Consider the following 9,491-nt stretch of genomic DNA (forward strand, 5'->3'; position numbering starts at 1 on the left):
TGAGTATTACTTTTTAAAAACTTACCCGTAATTTTATTTTGATTTGTTATTCATAAATAAAATGTATGCAGATTTCCCACTAAATAAGGCCGCACATTAAAAAAACGATTCATATTTAATACTAAAGTATATAATATAGCACGAAACATAAATGCATACAAATTATTTATGTACTTCAGTTAAATTGATTAACATTTAGTTGATCAACAAATAACAGACTAAATCTGAAATAATTCATCTTAGTTTGACAGTCCCCAGGAAAAATATTTCCTAGAAACAATATTTAAGATATAAGGGAATGCACACAGTAACATATCCATTCTTGTCGTTCATTCAGAGGTATTACATGTGGAAAAAACCATTGTAGACTTTGGTGCCACTAATACGGCAAATATGTTGAATCCTCTGTTACTTACGCAGTTTCTACTTAGCTCATTGTTGATATGAATAATCACTTTATTATCTGTCTTGTTTTCAACAACTGAAGTTACCCAGGTGTCACACTTAGAGGTATGTACAGTGATATTGTCATAGCCACCCATTACTTTGGCATCACCTTTGTGAAGGACAGGTGTACGAATGGCCTTCTCAAGTTGCCCACTGCCTGCCTCCATCTGGACAGCTTTAGGTCTTGGCTTGCATTTGTCTGCTTAGATATCGATGACAAATGTCCATGCCTCTGTCAGTTCCAGAGCTTTGTTGTAGCTCATCGAGTGCAGAGTGATCCAAAGGTCACGAGGATCTCCTTCTTGATCAGTGGCTTCCATTAGGTTCAGATCCATAAAGCCCTGTCTTGTTAGTTCATTCTTCTTTGTATCAAAATTCTCTCTGCAGACAGCCCAAGCATCTTCATCACATTCCTCACCACTTTTTCTCAATTCAAAAAAAATATATTCTTCAAAGCTAAGAAGACCGTTTCCATCTCAGTAAATTACATCAAATATATCTGATACAGGTGACCTACATTCCTTTGTAAGAGATGATTCCCCTGTTTCATCTTGATACACTAGCTGGGTTTCTTCTGTTATTGGTTTTCTTTCTTTCCTCAGCCTACAGGCAGTTGTGGAAGGAATTAATCAATAAATTCCAGGTCCTAGTTCCCCAGTCCACCCAGAAACTCCTCTATTTCATAGTTCAGTAAAATATGTGAGCTGTAGATTTGCTTGGCTCTCATTTTCCTTAGGAATATACAAAGCAGTATTAACTGATAACCACAGGGATGGTTTTCCTTCCACTTGACTCAGGTTTAAGGGCTTCAGGTTAAGTATTAGATAAACCATGGATCTCTGAGCTATTTGTATCCTCTATTGATGACTAATGGTTTCATCATCATCTTCTAAGAAAAAGCAACCTTTTGATTGTACACATTTCCATTCCTTTATTGAGTGTGGCTCATTTAACTTTGAGTTTTTGGTTACTATCAGCCCCACAACGGTAATTGTAGCTCCACAATCACAATGGTAATTGTGAAAGACACAGACGTTTTGAACTTTCTGGTTGTTGCCAATAAAGAACTCCTGGTATCACCTTTATTTGAGAATGTTTCCTGATCAGTTTTTCTTATGATTCTAGGCGATGGTTTTGGTACTGGTGATGGGTCCCTTTCAGGGGACTCTTTGATGTGGCTTCCAAATTGTTGACGATCCAGTTTACTGGCAACCTCCAGTTTTTCTAGAGTACTTTTGAGACATTCCTCATTGGTTGTCATATATAACTTACAAAACTTACAAAAATTTGCCATCAGCATTGACATCAGCCAAATTTGTTATGGCATTTACTTTTTCTCGAGTCATCTTCTCACCTCTCTGTTAGACGTTTCTAAAGGTCAGTGTGTAAAATATAGCCATCATCATTGACATCCAATAGCTCAAATGATTTTAGCAGTTCTGCTTTTTAAGTTGGTTTTTCCTTTCTGAAAATTATACAAAAATCATCAAAATTCAGTTTGGCAGTTTGAGGAGTCCAATACTTATTAACAGTCTTTTGGGATGGATTTCTTCCTGCATGCTGAAGAGCTAAATAAAGTTGATCTTTAGAACTAATGTTTTCTAAGCTGCTTTTGAAAACAGTTAAGTAGGCAGCTCTACCATGCCTATAAAATACCTTCTCTTCAGTTAGTGGAAATTTCTTTGTTCGAAGACTCTGAAAGCATTGATTTCTGACTGGAGAAAGCTGCATCCGGGGCTGATGGCCATGCTAATTCCAGCTCACAAATGGGGAAGGGAAGCCAGTTCTCTGCACGGATTCCAGAATCTGCTCAACGCAGCCAGGTGGACCTCATCATTTCTTTAACTACCCTGCTATGTCACTCTTGACTTGGGAGGTAGACTCCAAATGTTTGATGACAGACAGTAGTCTTGGTTGCTGACAGATAGTCTTTTCTATTTGATTCACAAATAATTTAGAGATAGTCCAGAGATTCTTTTGGGGATGTGAATGTATTTTTATTTGATATTAACAGCAGATGCTCTCTTGAACAAATACCTGTTAAGGGCTTCTCTAGATTAACTTACACTCTCCATCACCTGTCTAGAATGTATCCTGATGCCCAAAGTTTGTGAGTACCTTTTTCACATGCTTGCTTTTGTTGGTTGAGTTGTATGCTTGCTGAGAGTCAGATCTATTTGTTCTAAAACTATAGCTGTTTATACCAGCTATAACTATAGTAGAAATGTAGGATAATTATATAACTACAATTGTAATAGACATTATGTCATTTAATTAAGATTATGTAAATTTACCTAATCTAAGTGTCAGAAGCAAGAGGGTTATTGTTTCTGGGAAAATTAAGTTGACTCCTTCAGAAAGATATGCTAGAGAGCTGCTGACAAATGGCTTTCAAATTAGCTTTAGGCATGACCGATGTAAAAGATTGGGAAGACTATGCACTCATATAACTTCAGACATACTGTTAAGTTTCAGCTCTGTTTTTAAAGAAACTGCAACAGATGCACCATAAGTATATGGATGGAGTAGAATCCAACCACCCGACTCACACCCAGGAAAAGGCCTAGTCTTCAGTTAACCGATCAGCAAATGAATGTACATTTAAATGTTCTATTTTGAAATAAAATGTTCAAGGCATATCATTTTTACAATTACCCACTTGAACTTATTTTTTTGATTATTTGACCAGCTACTGGTCCTGGTGGCCTTGAACAATATTACTTCTTGTGTATTTCCAACCTTTCTTCTAAAATGCTGTATTTTCCTCCTAATAAAACAGGAGCAAAAATCACTCATCTTGCTTCAATTATTATTATTATTATTATTATTATTATTATTATTTTACTTTCTACTGGGGAGTTTGAGAAGACTTTGGTTTTCCAACAACTACCTTATAGTACCTCCAAGTAGATCTCATCTTTATTATAACATAGGGATATGTGTGTTTTTCTCCCTCTAGATGTAACTGTCTTTAGAAGGCCCTTGCCTCACCTGGAAGCCATTTATTATACCGTGATGTGCACGGCCTGAGTGAAATTCATGTAGAAGAGCGCGTTAGCCTGTACTACCAAACACGTTAAGGAGGTCGACAGTGGCAGATGTTGCAAATTAAAATGCTGGGCCTGGGAGCTGTCATTAAATTCAGTTTGCAAAGTAGAGCCCAGGATATAATAAGAGAAAAATTAGGATAGGCTAGCAGAACCAGAGATCAGGTTCAAAAAAGTAAAAAGGGAAATTGAAGAGAGAGGTAGCGGAGAAGAGAGGAGTCTGAGCCCTGAGGAGATGAAGTTCTCCATTGCAATTGGATAGGAATCTACACTCTTTACCATGGCCTTGTAATCTGCTGGGCTCTCCTTTCCAACAGGTGATATTTCCTATTAATAAGAGGTTCTTGACAAGGCTTGCATAGACTTCAAAACAGGGAGTAAGAATGAGCCATGATGCCCCTGAAACTGTGAAAGTCTTTGGTTTGTGCACATTTGCGAATTTTTAAAAGGCGGGGATAATTGCCTTTATTATATTCTTAAGGTATCCCAAATACAAAAAGAGGTAAGGATCTTATTTGGCAAATTTTTCTTTTATTTTTTTTAGGTATTAAAGCATCTTTTTGGAGAAATGACAAAATATATTGGACACTTAACAATTTGGCCTACTCCTTTCTGAGGTCATTTTTTAAACCAAGTTACCATACTAAATACTATATACTAAGTATGTATAGTTTTTATTAATCAATGATACCTCAACAAAGCTGAGGGGAAAAAAAGAGAAAACACTGTTCTTAGTTTGAAGTTGGGAAGATATGAGTAAGATTCTTGGAGTTAACTTGATGGCAATTATGTTTATTTAAGGAGGCAATTCTAGATTTGGAAGAGGAGCCGAAAGAGTAGAGGTGGGATTTTGTAAAGACTGTGATCGAAAGTTGGAATTCTGAAACTAGACTGCTAGGATTAAACCCTTGTCTCTGTCCCTTTCTGACCGGCTATCAAACGGGTTCCCCCAACCCATTTCCTCTTCTTTGTGGGGATATAAGTAAACTAGATAAATGTGGCCCCATAACTGAGTTCTAGCCAATAAACTATATGGCAGGAGTGACATGCACCCTTCCAGAACACGTCTCATGTTCTGACTCTCCAGGTTCTTTTCCCATATGCCAGTTCATGAAGACAAGCATTGAATGGTAGGCAGAATAATGGCCCTGCCAAACATGTCCATGTTCTAATCCCCAGAACCTATGAGTAAGTATGTTAGGTTACATGGCAAGTGTTGCAGATGGAATTAGGTGGCTAATCAGCTGTCCTTAAAATAGGGACATTATGCTGGATTATCCTAGTAGGTCCAATGTAATTACTGGGTCCTTAGAAGCAGCAGAGGGAGGCAGAAGAGAGAGAACAAGAGATGGCAACATGTAAAGGACTTGGCCTAATGTTGTTAGCTCTGAAGATGTGAGGGGACCATGAGCCAAGGAAAGAATGTGGTTTCTGAAAATCTGTGAAGGGCAAAGAAACAGATTCTCCCTTAGAGCCTAGAAAGGAATGCAGACCTGTCATCACCTTGATCATAGCTGAGGGAGACCCGTGTCTGATACCTGATCTACAGATCTGTAAGGTAATACATGTATGTTGTTTTAAGCCACTAAATCCATGGTAAATTGTTATAGCAGTAATTGGAAAGTAACACGCATTACAGTCTTGAAAGCCATGTATTGAAGTCAGAGACCCCAGATGGAAGGAGTCTGGATCCTTGTATCAGCTCTCGGAAGAGAGTTCCAAACAATCCAAACACTTGCTTTGGACTTTACGTGAACAAGAAATGAACTTCTATTGTTTGAGCCTTTATACTTTTTGGAATTAGTTTTTTTTTTTTAAATAGTGGCCCGTGTTACTTTGATTAAAACACTTTGGCAAATCACATAGCCCCTCATTTCCTTAGATTCGTCATCTGTAAAACATGTTACAGTATTACTGGGAGGTTGGCCTGGCTCAGCTCCAATTTATGTTCAAGTTAGAGATCCAGCCTGGTATGTAGGTATTCTGTTTTATAGAATTTCTTCTGGATTGTTACCAGGATTAAATGAGTTAATATATTTAAGTCACTTAGAATGAATACTAACACATATTGAGTCCTATTAAAATATTATTATCTAGGGATGTGAAAAAAAACTAAGGTGGAATTTTTGAAAGCCAATGAATCAACTTGGGATAGCAATAGTTACAGCATATTCAAAATTCTACAAAAACACTTAGACATGCAGGGGAAATGATGCATCTTTACTGTCTGTAATTGATCTAATCTTGCTTTTAGTTTAGAAGAATGAAGAGTACTGATACTTTTGATCATAAAATATAGACAGTTTACACTATATTGGGCTCTAAAGAGAACTGCACATTCTAGACTGTCCCACTTTCCACCCCCACTTCCTTTTATTCTTTTTCTTCTTCTATATGGTAATGACTTCCTTCTTCCTTTTTTGGAACTTTCGAATATATTAAATTTTTTGGATCATGTAAGCAGTTTTCTCTCTTATGGATGACTTGTTCATAGAAATATGTAGAAGCAAAAATCATTAAAATCTCAACACTAAGGGATTTCTAAGGTAAGGTTGGGTAGAAATTATTATAAATAGGAAGTTTAAGAAACGCATTGCAAAGACGCGTTGGAGATTTTATAACTCACTTCATCTTCCTTAGTTACTATAGCAACAGTCTGAAAAATAAATCAAAGACTCACCAAGCATGATCATCAAAACTCCTTCTCAGCTGCCTGTCCTCCCAAAGGCATTAAATGAATCCATTGTCCCTAAAGCACAGCTTCGTTACTGCCACTGAGCAAGTGATTACTCTGCAAAATAAAGTGACAAATACACAAAGAATGAACATGAATTAATATGTCTTATTTTTCTAGGCTTCAGCACTTTCCATAGAAAAATTTTAAATTTTATGATGGTGTTCCCATGCCTTAGAAGTCAACAACTTCCAACTTTTAGTGAAAGGAGCCATTTTGGGGAATTATTTACATACAATAGTTATGTAAATTTGAGCATCTATAAAAATCAGTTTTTCTACATATGAACATGGAGGGCTATAGATTAGAAATGCTGGCAAAGTATCTGGTTGTTGGTGTATTATTTTTTTCTACCTTTTCTTAGATATTTCTGTGCTATTTTGTGGTAATATTGAGGAAAGTTAACACTATCCAGGTGTTAACTTCCAGGATATTTCAAGTCACTGTCTTTTTTGTTTTTTTTAATGGTGAATGCCTTATTATTATTATTAAAGTTTATCGGGGTGACAGTGGTTAGTAAAGTTATATAGGTTTCAGGTGTACAATTCTGTAATACATCATCTATATACCACATTGTGTGTTCACCACCCTGTCAGTTCTCTTCCATCACCATATATTTGACTCTGTTTACCCTCATCTACCACCCCCCTCCCTCCTTACCCTCTGGTAACCACTAAACTATTATCTGTGTCTATGAGTTTTTGTTTCTTTGTTTGTTTGTCTTATTCCTTTGTTACTTTCAGTTTTATATCCCACATATCCATAAAATCATATAGTTCTCGACTTTTTTGATTTATAAAATGACTCCATTCGTATCCTACAAAAAGCAGAAACCCAGGGTCTCTTGCAAGAGTCCTGGGAGTTTTGAAAGTGTTACGTTTTCTTTCTCGCCTCCGGCCATGCTTTTTCTTTTCCCGAGGTCTTACCTGTTGTGGGCATTTCCTCCTTGGCACCATCCAGCATTGACCATCATCCAGACAGAGTCTTTTGGCATCCAAAAGATCACACACACACTAGACTCTGGAGTGGTTTTTAATACAATTCAAGGCTAAGGTGGGTGACGTATGACACAGGGCATTAGGCGACAAGTAAGTTAAAATTGAATAATAGATGCCTGCTTAATGAAGTCCCTCGGCCATTTTCCCCGAGCATCTCACTAGGCGGAGCCTCAGTTTCTGGCCGTCCTGCTGGGCTCCCCTTTTTTCTTCTCCTGCCCTCCAATCGCCTCACATCTCTCTTTCAAGCTGTTGGAAGAAACTCCAAATTCTCCTTATTGTAGTGTGTCACACGATTTTACTTATTTGATTTTATTTTATTGCTCATTTTTACCTTTCCTCTTCACACCCCAAACAGCAATTCATAGTTTTGTTTAAATTAAAAGCCATTTATCTTAGAGATAAATAATACCACTTGGAACTCCTCTAGTCCTGTGTGGCTTTGCGAGACTGTTTAGTTCTCTCCCACAGAGAATTTAGGGTAGAAATTTATATTCTTACAAAATAGCTAATATTACATGAATCGGTCTGTGTGTTTTGATAATCCTGTCTTATGAGATCCATTTTAGTAATAAATTATCTCCTCAGTTTTACAGACGAGGAAGTTGAGGGACATGAAGGTTGTCATTTATCTAAAATCACAAAGCTAGCAGTGGCAGAACCAGACTTTGGTGGCAGGCTTTGGAATTCTATGCCAGGATATTTTGCAATCCACCAATTGATACTGATATACACTAATAAAAAGGCTGAATATAGAAACCCTGAGGTAATACTTGGAAATTGTAGATTCATTATAGAATTTGAGATGTTGGCTTCAACTAAGGAAATTTTACCGAAAGTTCAGAGAAGAGCCACGTAACTGTTGGATACTGGAAGCTGTGGGGACTAGAAGACGTGATCAGATTAATAGTCTCCTAAGCTATAATTTCACTTCTGACAGTGGCTGTAAGGCACATTTTGTGAAGGACATGTTTGTGTTCTGTGACATTAACTTCAAAAGGTTATGGTTGTAGCTGGAAAAAAAAGCCGGTTTCCTTTGTTCTATTTGTGGAATCATTCGCAAATTTAAACTCCAAAGGACCTACTTTTTGTCTTTTTTGTTTGAGGGGCAGGGTCTACAGTATCTTTGGATTTCATACATAAACTGTATAAAGTAATATTTTTTATATCTCCTAAAAATACCTTTAAAATTTAATGATGCAATGAAAATATCCTACCATTGTGGCATTGTAGATTACGTAAGTGTAGGGTCAAAATTTACACACTACGGTCAGGCAAGAAATAATTCTGTCTTCTTATGACTGATCTCACCTTGCTCAACAATCTCAATTTATATTGAAGCTGAAGAGGGAGTGTCCAGCCATGGAATTAAACATGCTAATGAAAGGTAACCCAGTTCTTTTTCCACTTGCTACAGTTTCTTTCAGATTAATTCAGTATATTTGAGGAAATAGGCAACTCAGAGTTTAATTCCCTGCCAGGTAAGTTTCTTCCCTGTCTTTTTCCTCATCCTTCTCAGGATGGCTTCCGGGTGCAGGGAGCTGATAGGTGTCCTCATGGCCTTCGTGGGAATGAGTATTATATTCCAGTGGCACTGTCTCGTCCTGCTTGTCTCTGTACATAGATAGGCTTCACTGTGGAGGTGGCTGTGTTTTGTGTTCTATTCTCAGGGCAATTCATGATGATTGTTCTGGGGATAAAAACCAGTGCCCACCTCAGCTCTGAGGAACGCTCCAGAGCCATGTAGGTCTGACCGTGACTCCCGGGTTGGTTGACCTTCACTACATCGTCCAACTAATGGCTCACTTTACCCTGTTAGGGGACAGTTCTCCATGGGTCTCTGGCATTTCTGCATGTCTTGTGGGCAAGATGCTGATAGCCCTTTGTTTTGTACTATCATATAAGTGTATTTGTGCACTGAACAGCCTCAGAAGATAGAGCAGTGAGCAGGCCTTCCATTTGACCTTCCATTTGGAAAGAGCTGGCTTCTTTAGCTGTGTGCAGTTGTCATTAGGTATTCTTTGTGTTGCTCTGTAGGACTGGGGCTTGGAGAACCAGCACGAGAAATACTGAAATTCAGGTTACTATCATTGCTGTGACTTGGAAATTGTCCTTCAGCTCTGTCCCAGAAGTCTGGCTTTCCTCCAGTATCTATGAAACAGTGGGAGTCTAATTCATTAGCTTCCAAGTAAGATAAAATCTGAGACCCTTCTCAGTTCTTACCACACCCTTACACTCATGGAGGTGTATTAACACACCACTTTGGCA

General features: G+C 37.8%; 1 pseudogene; it reads right to left on the bottom strand.

Moving 5' to 3' along the window:
• Positions 1–283: 283 nt before the first annotated feature.
• Positions 284–7,191, bottom strand: LOC117011690 (EF-hand calcium-binding domain-containing protein 7-like; annotated as a pseudogene).
• Between the last annotated feature and the right edge of the window lie 2,300 nt (positions 7,192–9,491).

The sequence above is a fragment of the Rhinolophus ferrumequinum genome, chromosome 19 (assembly GCF_004115265.2).
Source record: "Rhinolophus ferrumequinum isolate MPI-CBG mRhiFer1 chromosome 19, mRhiFer1_v1.p, whole genome shotgun sequence".
Lineage (NCBI taxonomy): Eukaryota > Metazoa > Chordata > Mammalia > Chiroptera > Rhinolophidae > Rhinolophus > Rhinolophus ferrumequinum.